The 12,682-nt window shown below is 38.9% G+C and overlaps 1 protein-coding gene across 12 annotated transcripts in view; it reads right to left on the bottom strand.

The window, feature by feature from the left end:
• Positions 1 to 12,682, bottom strand: part of JAK1 (Janus kinase 1) — a 251,537-nt gene that overhangs the window by 150,855 nt on the left and 88,000 nt on the right. The window lies entirely within an intron of this gene.

Raw genomic sequence — 12,682 nt, 5'->3', positions numbered from 1 at the left:
ACAAAATAATTAAGGCTGGCAGGCTACAAGCAGAGTGGGTTTTTAGCAAGCTGTTAAGACAAGCTCAAGAATTTCTATTAGTTACCAGTTTCTGTTAACCCTATGGGGCATGGTTTCCCTGACCTCTGGATGTTCACAGTGTAGTGGAGGAGATAGATAAGCAACAATTCAGTATAATTCATGCTCTTCTAAAAGTGATCAAGAGAACAACCATGAAACCCAGCTTGAAAAAATCAAAAAGAAAAGAAGCTACAAGTAGCAGGTAAGTTACAGGAACCAAGGAGAAAGTGGCACATTCAGGCAGTAATAAGTATATGCCATGTGACTGGGGAATAAGAAAAGATGGGCCTTATACAAAAACTTCTGCCCAAAATAAATAGTGGGTTTTTGAGATATGTAAGCAGATTTTTATTTGAGAAGAATCACTCCAGGGCAGGGTTTCTCAACCTCAGCACTACTGATATTTGGGGCCAGAAAATTCTTTGTTATGGGGGGTAGGGTTGCTGTCCTGTGCACTGTAGGATGTTCAGCAACATCTCTGTCCTCTAACCACTAGATGCCAGTAGCAACCCTCCACTCCTCCACTCTTGCTTCTCCTCCACTCAACTCCTCAGTCCACCTGGTCCACTTATGACAACCAAAAATGTCTTTAGATATTGCTAAATATGCCTTGAGGGACAAAAATCATCTCCTTTGAGAACCACTAATATAGGGATAATGTGGAAGATGGATTGGAGGGCAAGGAGATTAATCATATAACATTGTAGAGCTTCAAACTGCAAGTGATAAGACCAACATCTAAGGCAGTGGACCAGGGAGGGATACTGAGAAGTTGTCAAAAACCTGAGGAGATAGAATAGACAGTGGGTGATGACTGCTTAGATCTGGGTGCTGAGGCAGAGGAAGGAATTTCACATGATTTGCAAATTCTCTAAATTAGTCGAGTTGACCAAAGATGCCACCAACTAAATTGAGTGAGGAATTCAATTTTATGTTTGAAAATAGAAAAGCTTTTAAAGGTTACTCTATAGGGAATATACAGGACAGAGAGAGAGAGAGAGAGAGAGAGAACAGTGTAAAAGGAGGAATAAACGTATCTCCTTCTAACATGTCATGTGTAGCAAGAAACCTACAATCTGCTACAAATATTTATCCAAACTGAACCAAACTAAATGTAATGAAGTAGAAGCCTCTTATTAGGAAATTCTCTTTAAAAAAAAAAAATCATCCAGCCAGCAATCATACATACATAGGTTTCACACATAAATTTTCATCAAAAGAGCATCTGCTCACCAGTCTTTCTCTGCAAAAGCTGTTTCCTAGATTACAATGGGAAAATATATTAGATTCAAACACTGAGGTTTGCCTTTAAAAGGTTATACCAGGGCTTCCCTGGTGGTGCAGTGGGTAAGGCTCCACGCTCCCAATGCAGGGGGTCCGGGTTCAATCCCTGGTCAGAGAGCTAGATCCCACATGCCACAACTAAGAAGCCCCCATGCCGCAACTGAGAAGAAGCCTGCATGCCACAACTAAGACTCAGCACAGCCAAAATAAAATAATAAATAAATATTTTTTTAAAAAAGGTTATACCAAACAAAACTAAACTAAAATACCATTGTACAAATCATAAAATTCTGGAAACTAGAAGAGAGGCAAAAATCACCTCTAATTTTCTTGCAGTTATTTTTTTCACTAGGGATATTTTTAATACAAACATAATTATGGTGTACATGTAATTTTGTAAATGTTTCCTTAAACTTATTTTAATTTATAAGCATTTTACTTATAAATGCTTACTACAGAAGTTTCATAACTAATGACTTTCTCCATGCAAATAAGCTAAATAATAATAAAATATATAATATTTAGATAATACCTTAGGAGGGATTCACAGAAATGTAATTATTGAGTCAAATGGACTGCATAATTTTAGATTCTTGATTCACAGATTCATATTGGCAAGTCACTTTCCAAGAAATTTCCATGAATTTACACTGCCCTAAAAAATGTACACAATGTTAGGTTTTGTAACAATGGACATTTTAACATTTTAAATGGTTTATAACTTTAATGTTTTAAAAATATACCTTGTTGCTTTAATTTTGAATTTCCGTGATTGTTAAAGAGATTAATAATTTTCCCTATGTTTTCTCACTAGTTTCTGTTTTTCGTGTTTCTCTTAATTTACCAATGTGTGTGCCGGTGTGGGTAGGGGAAATACAGTCTGTATTTGTTCCTTGTCCACTATCTACTGGGGTCATAGTATGTTCTATCAATTTGTAATAATAGGATCTTCAATTAAAATAGCAATAGTTTTTCTGTCATGCTTTTGATATGTATTTTTTCAGCATACTATTTGCTCTTTAAAAAACTATGCTTGTAAAAGTTTTCCATTTTCTTGTAGTAAATCATGTTGAATTGCTGTGGGTTTTGGGTTTGTTGCCTGTCTGTTTGCATTGTGATATCATCTGTGATTCTTTAGGAAATTATCCTCTCTTTTTAGGTTAAATAAATGAATACAACAAATATTTGGTGAGTACCACTATGTACCAGGCACTGTTCTGTCCTGCAAATACAGCAGAGAAATAATACAGAAAAGGTTCCTAGTTGGGGAGGATAGTTGAAAACAAGTAAATGAATAAATAATTAAAATAATGTCAGTAGTGATACATGCTAAGAAAAAAAAGAGATTTAAGGGATAGAAAGTGAAGGGAAATGGCATGTGTTCATTCTATATTACTCTAGGTTTTATATAGCTAAATATTTTAAATATCCAATATTTAAACCATCTAAAATTTCAGTGGATGCTCTGAAGTGTCTAAAGTGCTATTTTTTTTACAATCAAGACTATCATTTATGTTGAAAATATAGTATTCAATAAATGTATTCCCTTCATTTTACAATCCCTCTCCCTCATCCCACCCTCCAAAAAAAGGAAAAGTATAATTAAATGTTAAATCTTTTACCTCGAAACTAAACTTAGATGGTAACGGGACAGATCTTCTTCTATATGATCTCTGATGCACTGAGTTAGGCTCCATCTATGATGGAGAAATGATTACACTTACAAGAATGAGATCCTTTTCCACTGCTTAGTACCTTGAATACAGCAGACCACTGAAAATACTTACTCATAAGGATAGACTGAAAGGAAGAAAAAGAGTCTGATTAAATGTAACAGGAAGGAAAAGGAAAGTATATAATTTTTTACTTAGAAGGAACCATGCATGACATGTAGTAGAAGATCAATAGATATTTGCTAAAAGTATAATTCAACGAAAGAAAAAAGATGAAAGCAAATGGATCATATTTATGCTTATGAATGTGCACTTTATTTATTTATTTGGCTGTCCCGGGTCTTAGTTGCAGGATGCGGGATCTTTTTAGTTGTGGCATGTGGGATCTAGTTCCCTAACCAGGGATTGAACCCTGGCCCCCTGCATCAGAAGCATGGAGTCTTAACCACTGGACCACCAGGGAAGTCCCTGAATGCACACTTTAAAACCTTTTCAGACTAAAATTACTGAGGGGATACTGTCTAGAATAGAACTTTGATGTCTCGAGGCATCACACATTTGACACGATATTGATTCTGCCCTCAAATTATTGCTTGAGATAATACTTGATCTGATTTGAACTGTCTCAGCCCACTCCTGTAAGACATGAGATCCTTCTTCCTCAAGTACTTTGACTCTCATAAGATGATAACTCTGCCCTCAGCCCAACTGTCCCCTGGTCTAATCGTAAATTTGACTTGGGAGTAAATGTGAACCTAAGTTTGAACTTCAGCTCAGCTCTGCCACTTCCTAGCTGTGTGCCCCAGGCAAGTTCCTAAAATAACCCTTAGTTTCCTCACATGTAAAATTGGAATAATACTACCCAGCCCATTTACCTCAATAAATGATTATGAAGGTTAGGTAAGAAGGTGTATACAAACTCACTATTCCAACCACATTACAGTGCATGGATGGCACTTAATTAGCTAGTTACTAGCTGAGGAGCATGTATTAGTATAGTTCCATCAAGAAACAAGTACGACAGTGTCCATCAGCAGATGAATGGATAAAGAAGATGTGGTATATATATATACAATGAAATATTACTCAGCCATTCTTAATGGTTTAGGTGAATGTTGTGTCCTTTAGGCCTCCCATGGAACATAATGCTCTGGTGGGTCTTCCATAACACTTCCCTTCTAGTACGCCCCTCCAACTTCTTTTTTGTTTGTTTTGTTTTGTTTTGCGGTACGCGGGCCTCACTGTTGTGGCCTCTCCCGTTGCGGAGCACAGGCTCCGGACGCGCAGGCTCAGCGGCCGGCTCACGGGCCCAGCCGCCCCGCGGCATGTGGGATCTTCCCGGACTGGGGCACGAACCCGCGTCCCCCGCATCGGCAGGTGAACTCTCAACCACTGCGCCACCAGAGAAGCCCCTCTCCAACTTCTTAATCCTTCCTCTGCCTCCTGCCAGGGCAACTCAGGCTTCTCCACTTCACTCAGGCTTGGCCATCAGTTTCTCCAGGCTTCTAACAGCATCCCATAGTGACTTTGTCTCAACCTCTAAGGTCCCTGCTAAAGTAAATCCTATCTTGAAAAAGGACCCTTAGGTCTGAGCTCCAGAAATATTTATCTTCTCTGTCTTTTTTTAAATTGGAGTATAGTTGCTTTACGCTGCTGTGTCAGTTTCTGCTGTACAGCAAAGTGAATCAGCCATACATATACATATAACCCCTCTTTTTTTGGATTTCCTTCCCATTTAGGTCACCACAGAGCATGAAGTAGAGTTCCCTGTGTTATACAGTAGGTTTTCATTGATTATCTGCTTTATACATAGTAGTGTATATATGTCAATCCCAACCTCCCAATTCATCCCATCCCCTTTCCCCCCTTGGTGTCCATATGTTTGTTCTCTACGTCTGTGTCTCTATTTCTGCTTTGCAAATAAGATCATCTATGCCATTTTTCTAGATTCCATATATGTGTGTTAATATACGATATTTGTTTTTCTCTGACTTACTTCACTCTGTATGACAGTCTTTAGGTCCATACACATCTCTGCAAATGACACAATTTCATTCCTTTTTATGGCTGAGTATATACTTCTCATAAGCAAGGTTACTTATCCCTTATGTAACTGATTACGTTTCTCCCTTTGATTGTTAGGAAGCTCAGAATCAGATTTTAGTCATATGTGTATAATATATAAGAACTTATAACACATACTTTATATAATATCCTCACAACAGCTTCATCTTTTCTTTCACTTATTTTCACTTCACACTGACTCTTCCACTTGTATTTATTCACTACACTATCCGCTCAGCACTCTGCTAGGTACATATATATCATCTCATTTAATCTTGGCTTCCCCTGTTGTGGGATCTTGGGCAAGATACTGAATTTCTATAAGCTTTGATTTCTTCATCTGTAAGTGAAGATAACCATAATGTCCACTTCATAGGGTTGTCATGAGGATTAATAACGATAGTTAACATCAATAGTTATTAGAAGATACTCAAATGTTTTTGCCTAAAAAAATTAAAATATCTCATATAATTATTTTATAAGATGTTAATGTAGTAATGTCTGAAAAGATAAACATCAGTTTATCATAAAAACACTCAATATACAAGAGCAGAATAAGTATTACTAATCTTATTTATTATGGCTTTAACCTAATTGAAGATTTCTGTGGTTCCTGTAATTAACAGCACTGTAACAGAATCAATAAAGCTAAGTTATAATGAATGTTAACACAGAAGGGCTCATTTATGGATTTTTTAAAAAATATAGGAAAAATGAGATGATGGCCACCTCAGAAGGCAGTGAGCCCAAGGATACTTTACTACAAAATTTATTCAGTTTTACAGGAATATCAGATTGCTTTAGACTGACTTACCAGCTATAATAATGAGGCTTATTCTACCCCAGGGACTTAGTATACTGTGTTAATAATGAATACACTTTGAAGAAATGCTATTCTGACAACCAAGCTTAGTGCCCTGGAAAGACCACTGGACCAGAAATCAGGAAACTTGAAAGCTAGGTAAGCTCTACAACAGACTATGGAAGCATAAGGCAGTCTATTTAACCTCTCTCAACTCACATTTCGCCTGGGTTAGATCACATGATCTTCTGCTGCCTGCCAGCCTCAAAATGCTATGCATCTTTATTTCTTAACCTCAAAGCAGCCATACAAAATTTACTGGCCAAGAAATCAGATTTGCATTTGAAGTGGAAAGCCTAAATTATATGCCCAAAAGCAATAGGAAGATAAATTATAGCTTAACAATAATTAGATTTGATTCCTTCCTAATTTCTAATTTTCTGTTTCTTTGGTACAAGAATGATATCTAGGAATCTTATAATCTCAGAGGTCTATGCTACCCAACAATTCAACTCAATTCAGCAAATAGTTAATCAGTACTAATATTTGCCAAGCACATACTAAGTTCTCAAGTTTCTGAGAATATGATGCAGGACACATACGATCAGTAACAATCAACTGAACAGCCATGTGTGTTAAGGTACTATATGTACTCATGCTCAGGCCACTGAGCATGGCCGCCTCTGTCCAAGGGCGGCCATGCTTCCTGCCCTCAGGGACAATAGTATGTAGTGAAAAAGGAAAGACATCCATCAAAAAATAAGTGATCAAGTGTCAAATTTGCTGATACAGGTAGGAAATGTCATAAGATTTCAGAGACAGGACACATCACTGAAAATCCTGGTAGGCTTCCTGGAAGATGAAATGTGAGCAAAACCTTGAAGGATACTGAAAAACAGAGAGAGAAGTGTTAGGCCTATTTAATGGGTACCTAATAGCCCTCTCAGAGTTGTTAAGATTAGATTTATTTTTATGTGTGAAATGCATTTGTATTGTCTTCACTCAATTTTAGGTACCATGACAGCAAAAACCAGGTATCATATTTGTATTTGATTCAGCACAACAGATATTTATGGAGTGCCTACTATGTGTCAGGTACTGTAAATTTGGAGGGGAGGAAAAGTCAAAGAAGAAAAGAGAAAGGAATTGGAGAGATAACTCAGAAGTCTGCCTCTCAAAGATCTGGGTAAACTTGGTTTGAACCCCCAGCCTTTACCTGGCCTGTGGAAGTATAGAGCCCTTTCAAGAGCTGGGTAACTTCCACCGCCCCACGTCTAATGTGTTCTGCACAGTGTTGAAACGAATCTTGGCCTCTTCCTGGTTTTCCCATCAAAGGCACTCCTACAAAGCTGCCTGGGTTTAGTAGCAATTGCCGGAGATGGAGGTAATTGTGGGGAGGAATCACAGCTTTGCTGCGCTGCTGGCTGCTCTCTTCCCTTCCCCTCTGCCCTCTCTCTCCTCTCTTTTCCTCACTCACTCCATCCCAGATTGTCCCCACGCATCTCAGATTCTCCCTGTCTTAACACAGTAAGTCACCCCTCCTCCAACAGCCAGGTCCTTGGGTCTCAGCTTTGTGCCTCCAGCCTATTCCATTACACCAAATTTTCCAAACCTAGATGCTTCCATCCCCAAGAGGAATTCTGGCACCAGCTATTAAGAGACAGTGAAAGTTCCTCCACCTTGTTATGAAGAGCTAAGTGCACTGGAGACTCTAAGAGAAACCTGAAGTACTATGGAGGGACAGAAGGAGGACGGAGTGCGGGAGACAGGTCAGGAAGGGTTTCTTGGCCCCTTCTAAGTGGTCTCTCTCTCTCTCTCTCTTCCAAATTCACGCAGTATTGATTGCCTGCATCACTCCTTGGACTCTTGCCCTCTGCTGCCTTCTATGGTTCTCTTTCTATCTGTCTGTGTGTTTTGTCTCCCAGACCAGATTTTTTGCAGCTTCAACACAGCAGCTTTTCCCATTCCTCCCCAGAATCTCATGGGTGTAATAGGCCTCACTGGTGGGTCTATTGAGTGTCAACCTGCGGGGGCTGTATGATTTGCCTCGTTTGACACTACCGTCCCTAAATTTCCCCCCAAAAGGCCACCTCGTAGGAGGTTATTTTTCTTTAATTAAAATAAACTCTAAGAATATATTGATTATTTAACCAATTTGCTTGAGATGTCTGGAGATGCTCATTCATGTTACACCAACCAGCAGCTGAAAAGGACTAACGTGTATTAAAGTACCCCTAGGGACCAGCCACCTGCTTCAATTCTCACAATCATCTTTTGAGGTAAGATTAGGGAATTTACCAAAGGTCACACCACTACAGAGCAGGAACTAGAATTCTAACCCAGGAATACCTAGCTTCAAAGTGCCCTTTCTTTCCACTACACCCATCTCTAAAATAATAATGCTCCTTCAGAGACATCTCTAAAAATAAATAACGTTTCTGTATTAAAAAGAAGAGTGGTTATTCACTGTGATATAAACTAAACAAGACCACCCCAATAGTTAGGTTCCTGGAGTAGTAGAAAGAAGTTGACTCCATAAGCTTGAACAAGTGGTTTCACCTTTCTGAGCTTCAGGTTACTTATCTGCACACACACAGTCTCCCAGATTTGATGTCAACACTAAATTAATTTCTATATCTATATAATTAATAATGTAATTAATTATATATATATAAAATACCTGGTAAGCAGTGTTTAGTGGGACTGCTTTTCCTTCTACGGAATGTAAAATGGGAGTTGACACAGAGGTCTGACATTCAGCTTAGTTGGACATGTGCTTTTTTCACTGGGTTAACACATTATTTGGGAGGGGCATTAGCTGAATCACACAAGAGCCTATTAATCACTACCTCAACGTCAGCCGACAGCAACCGCAGTTCTTGGAAGTAAGTTCCCACTGCTATCAACATCCTTCGAAGTCCTCCCCATTAACTACTGCTGCCTCCTAAACAAGGTACTTTCAGATAATTGCTATCAGCCCAGGTAGGTGGTAAGAGGGTTTAACATATGAGCACTGTAAAATAGGAGGAAGTTTTGGGAGGCTGGTGTGGTGAGATGGGACCACTCTTCCCAGGCCCTCAACTATACCAAGTCCAGCTGACTTGTGTTTCTAAGAGCACAGACTCAGCACTGAATCAGAGCTGGGTTTTAGTTCTACCCATTCCTAGTTATGTGACTTAGAGTTTTAAATTTCATTCTTCTCAGCTGTAGAGTGGGGATGATAATAATTTCTATTTTCCAAGGCTGTTGTGAAGATTAAGTTCAATAATGATTTTAAAGCACTTAGTACAATATCTGGCACATTATAAGACCTTAAAAAGTTGGTTATTTTTTTTATTATTAACAGGGACCATAGCCTTGAAGTTCTAAGATGCAGGGCAATTAAAAAAAAAGGAAAGAAAAGAAAGGCTCCCTGTTGCTGAAGGATCAGGTTCAATGGCACAGTCAGGCACACAAAGTCTACCATATCTGGCCCCAAGCCTCTGCTTTACACTATGGTTACCTGTACACACTCTGCGAAAAACCTCCTTAACTTCCAGAGGCAAGCAGAATTCCTCCTTTAGTTTCCCAGAGTGCTTTGCATATACTTTTGTACTTTCCCTTATCACAATATATTCTAGTTGTTTGCATATCTGTCTCCACTCTGCCCTACCCCATCCCAGGCTGTGAGTTTATGGACAATGGAAACCATATACCATCTTTGTATTTGCAGCCATTAGGCACTCCGTAAGTCTTGGTTGGATGGACGATGGATGGATAGATGTGGTGGATAAGGAACATGGGACAACAGTGACTTGGTAAAAGAATTGGGACAAAGTACCCAGGGAACAGGGCAAGACAGTCTTTGCTTCATAAATGTTCCTAAGCCTGGGTCTGAGCAGAAGTCTAGAGGACATGACATTGGCAGAATTGTTTGCCTGATGAGGTGGTTGGGCAATCTATGCCTTCTAGGGAAGCATGAGCGGGTGGTGACTACTGTCAAGACCAGTATCAGGCAGAACACCTTAGTTACCAGGGAGCCAAGGCAGGATGATGCCTCTAAGTTTTCCAGCAGCCTTCAAGTTTAACATGGTTAAGCAATTAGGAGTAATAAGTTTTTCCAGGTGTGGTCAATTGCCAGCAGGGCAAACAGACTTGTGGACAGAGACCATCTGCCCTGTGATTATGTTCACTCTAAACAATGATACAAGATCTAGAGATAGTAAGGGGATATGCAATGTGATTCCCACAGAGGACAGACCATCTGAAGATAACATTTCAAAGTACCTAGAATATAAATTATTTTAGAACATAAGGCAATAGAAAGGGAGATTTATATCTTGACTTTTCAGGAATCATTCTATTTTTATTTTATTTTATGCTTTTTGTTAAAGGCAACTGAAGTGATAATATTTCATGATTGATCATTTATTATGTACTTCATACTTTTTTTAAAAAGTGATGTACTGGAGTCAGCTCCCACTGGCTCATGAGAGCATACAGGGTGCATTTCTTCTCATCTCCACCTTAGATGACTTCACAATGTTACCTTTAAATCAGCCATGGCAGGAGTATTTACACCATGGAAATAGGCAAACACTACAAATCAGGGTTTCTCACTCCCACCTTCTCTAAGAGCTGATTCTTTTTTTTTTTTTTGGCTGTACCGCACAGCACGTGGGATCTTAGTTCCCCAACCAGGGATTGAACCTGCACCCCCTGCATTGGGAGCGTGGAGTCTTAACCAGTGGACTGCCAGGGAGGTCCCCTAAGAGCTGATTTTTAAACCTTTACCAGCACACCACTGGCTTTACAATGAATGATTCCAATTAATACTTCCAACACACCTATTTTATAGATGGGAAACTGAAGTCTAGAGAGGTTAAATAATGAAAAACTTATTACAAACTTTTTGGTGGCAAAAGCAGGATTAAAACTGACACCATCTGCCTCCAAAGTTGATGCAGTTAACCATGATGGAGGGAACACTTACCAACTCATTCTGTAAGGCTAGCATTACACTGATACCAAAGGCAATAAAGACATCACAAGAAAAGAAAATTACAGGTCAATATCCCTTCTAGATGCAAAAATCCTGAACTAAATAGTAGCAAACCAAATCCAACAGCATATTAAAAGGATTATACACCATGATCAGGTGGGATTTATCTCAGGAATGCAAGAGTGGTTCAACATAAGGAAATTAATCAATGTAATAAACCACATTAACAGAACAAATGTAAAAAAAATTATCATCTCAGCTGTCACAGAAAACGCATTTGACAACATCCAACAATCTTTCATGATACAAACATTCAGAAAACTAGGAATAAAAGGGAACTTCTCCAACATGATAAAGGTCATTTATGAAAAACCCACAGCTAACATCATAACAGTAAAAGACTGAAAGCTTTCCCCCTAAGAGTAGGAACAAGACAAGGATGCCTACTTGCATCACTGCTATTCAAAACTAGTTCTAGCTAGAGGAAGTAGGTAAGAAACATAAAGGGGAAACAAATTGGAGAGAAAGAAATAAAATATATCTATTCACAGATGTCATGATTCTATATACAGACAATTCCAAAGAATCCACAAGAAAGCTACTAGAGCTAATAAAAAAATTCAGCAGGGTTGCAGGTCACAAAATCAATACACAAAAATCAGTTGTGTTTCAATACACCAGCAATGAACAATTCAAAAAGGAAATAAAGAAAGCAATTCCATTAGTATTCAAATAGCATCAAAAAGTATAAAATACCTAAGAATAAATTTAACCAAGGATATGAAATATTGTACACTGAAAACTCTAAAACATCTGTGAAAGAAATTAAGGAAGACCTAACTAAATGGAACAACATCCATGTTAATGGATTAGAAGACTTCAAATTGTTAAGATGGCAATACTACCCAAAGTGATTTACAGATTCAGCACAATCTCTATCAATATTCTAGCAATCTTTTTTTCAGAAATGAAAAAAACCCATCCTCAAATTCATATGGGATTGCAAGAGGCCCAAAATAGACAAAATAATCTTAAAAAGGAAGATCAAAGTTGGAGGACTCACAACTCCTGATTTCAAAACTTACTACAAATCTACAGTAATCTAAACAGTGTGATACTGGCAAAAGGATAGACATATATAGACCAATGAAACAGAATTGAGAGTCCAGAAATTAAACCCATACATCTATGGCCAACTGATTTTCCAGAAGGGTACTACTTTCATTCAATGGGGAAAGATTAGTCTCTTCAACAAATGGTTCTGGAACAGCTGGATTTCCACATGCAAAAGAGTGAAGTTGGAGACTTATCTCACGTCATATACAAATATTAGCTCAAAATGGAACCATAAAACTCTTGGAAGAAAGCATAGGGGTAAATCTTGGTGACGTTTGGTTTAGCAATGGATTCTTAGATATGACACCAAAGCATGAGCAATTACAAACAAAAAAAGGTAAGGACTTCCCTGGTAGCACGGTGTTTAGGAGTCCGCCTGCCAATGCAGGGGACACGAGTTTGAGCCCTGGTCCAGGAAGATCTCATATGCCACAGAGCAACTAAGCCCGTGCGCCACAACTACTGAGCCTGAGCTCTAGAGCCCGTGAGCCACAACTACTGAGCCTACATGCAGCAACTACTGAAGCCCGTGCGCCTAGAGCCCGTGCTCCGCAACAAGAGAAGCCACTGCAATGAAAAGCCTGCATGCCGCAATGAAGAGTAGCCCCCGCTTGCCGCAACTAGAGACAGCAACAAAGACCCAAAACAGCCAAAAAAAAAGATAAACTGGGTTTCATCAAAATTGAAAACTTTGGTGCATCA

This window comes from Kogia breviceps, chromosome 1 (assembly GCF_026419965.1).
Source record: "Kogia breviceps isolate mKogBre1 chromosome 1, mKogBre1 haplotype 1, whole genome shotgun sequence".
Taxonomy (NCBI): domain Eukaryota; kingdom Metazoa; phylum Chordata; class Mammalia; order Artiodactyla; family Physeteridae; genus Kogia; species Kogia breviceps.
The sequence above is the reverse complement of the archived record's forward strand: the minus strand, read 5'-3'. Positions and strand labels throughout refer to the sequence as shown.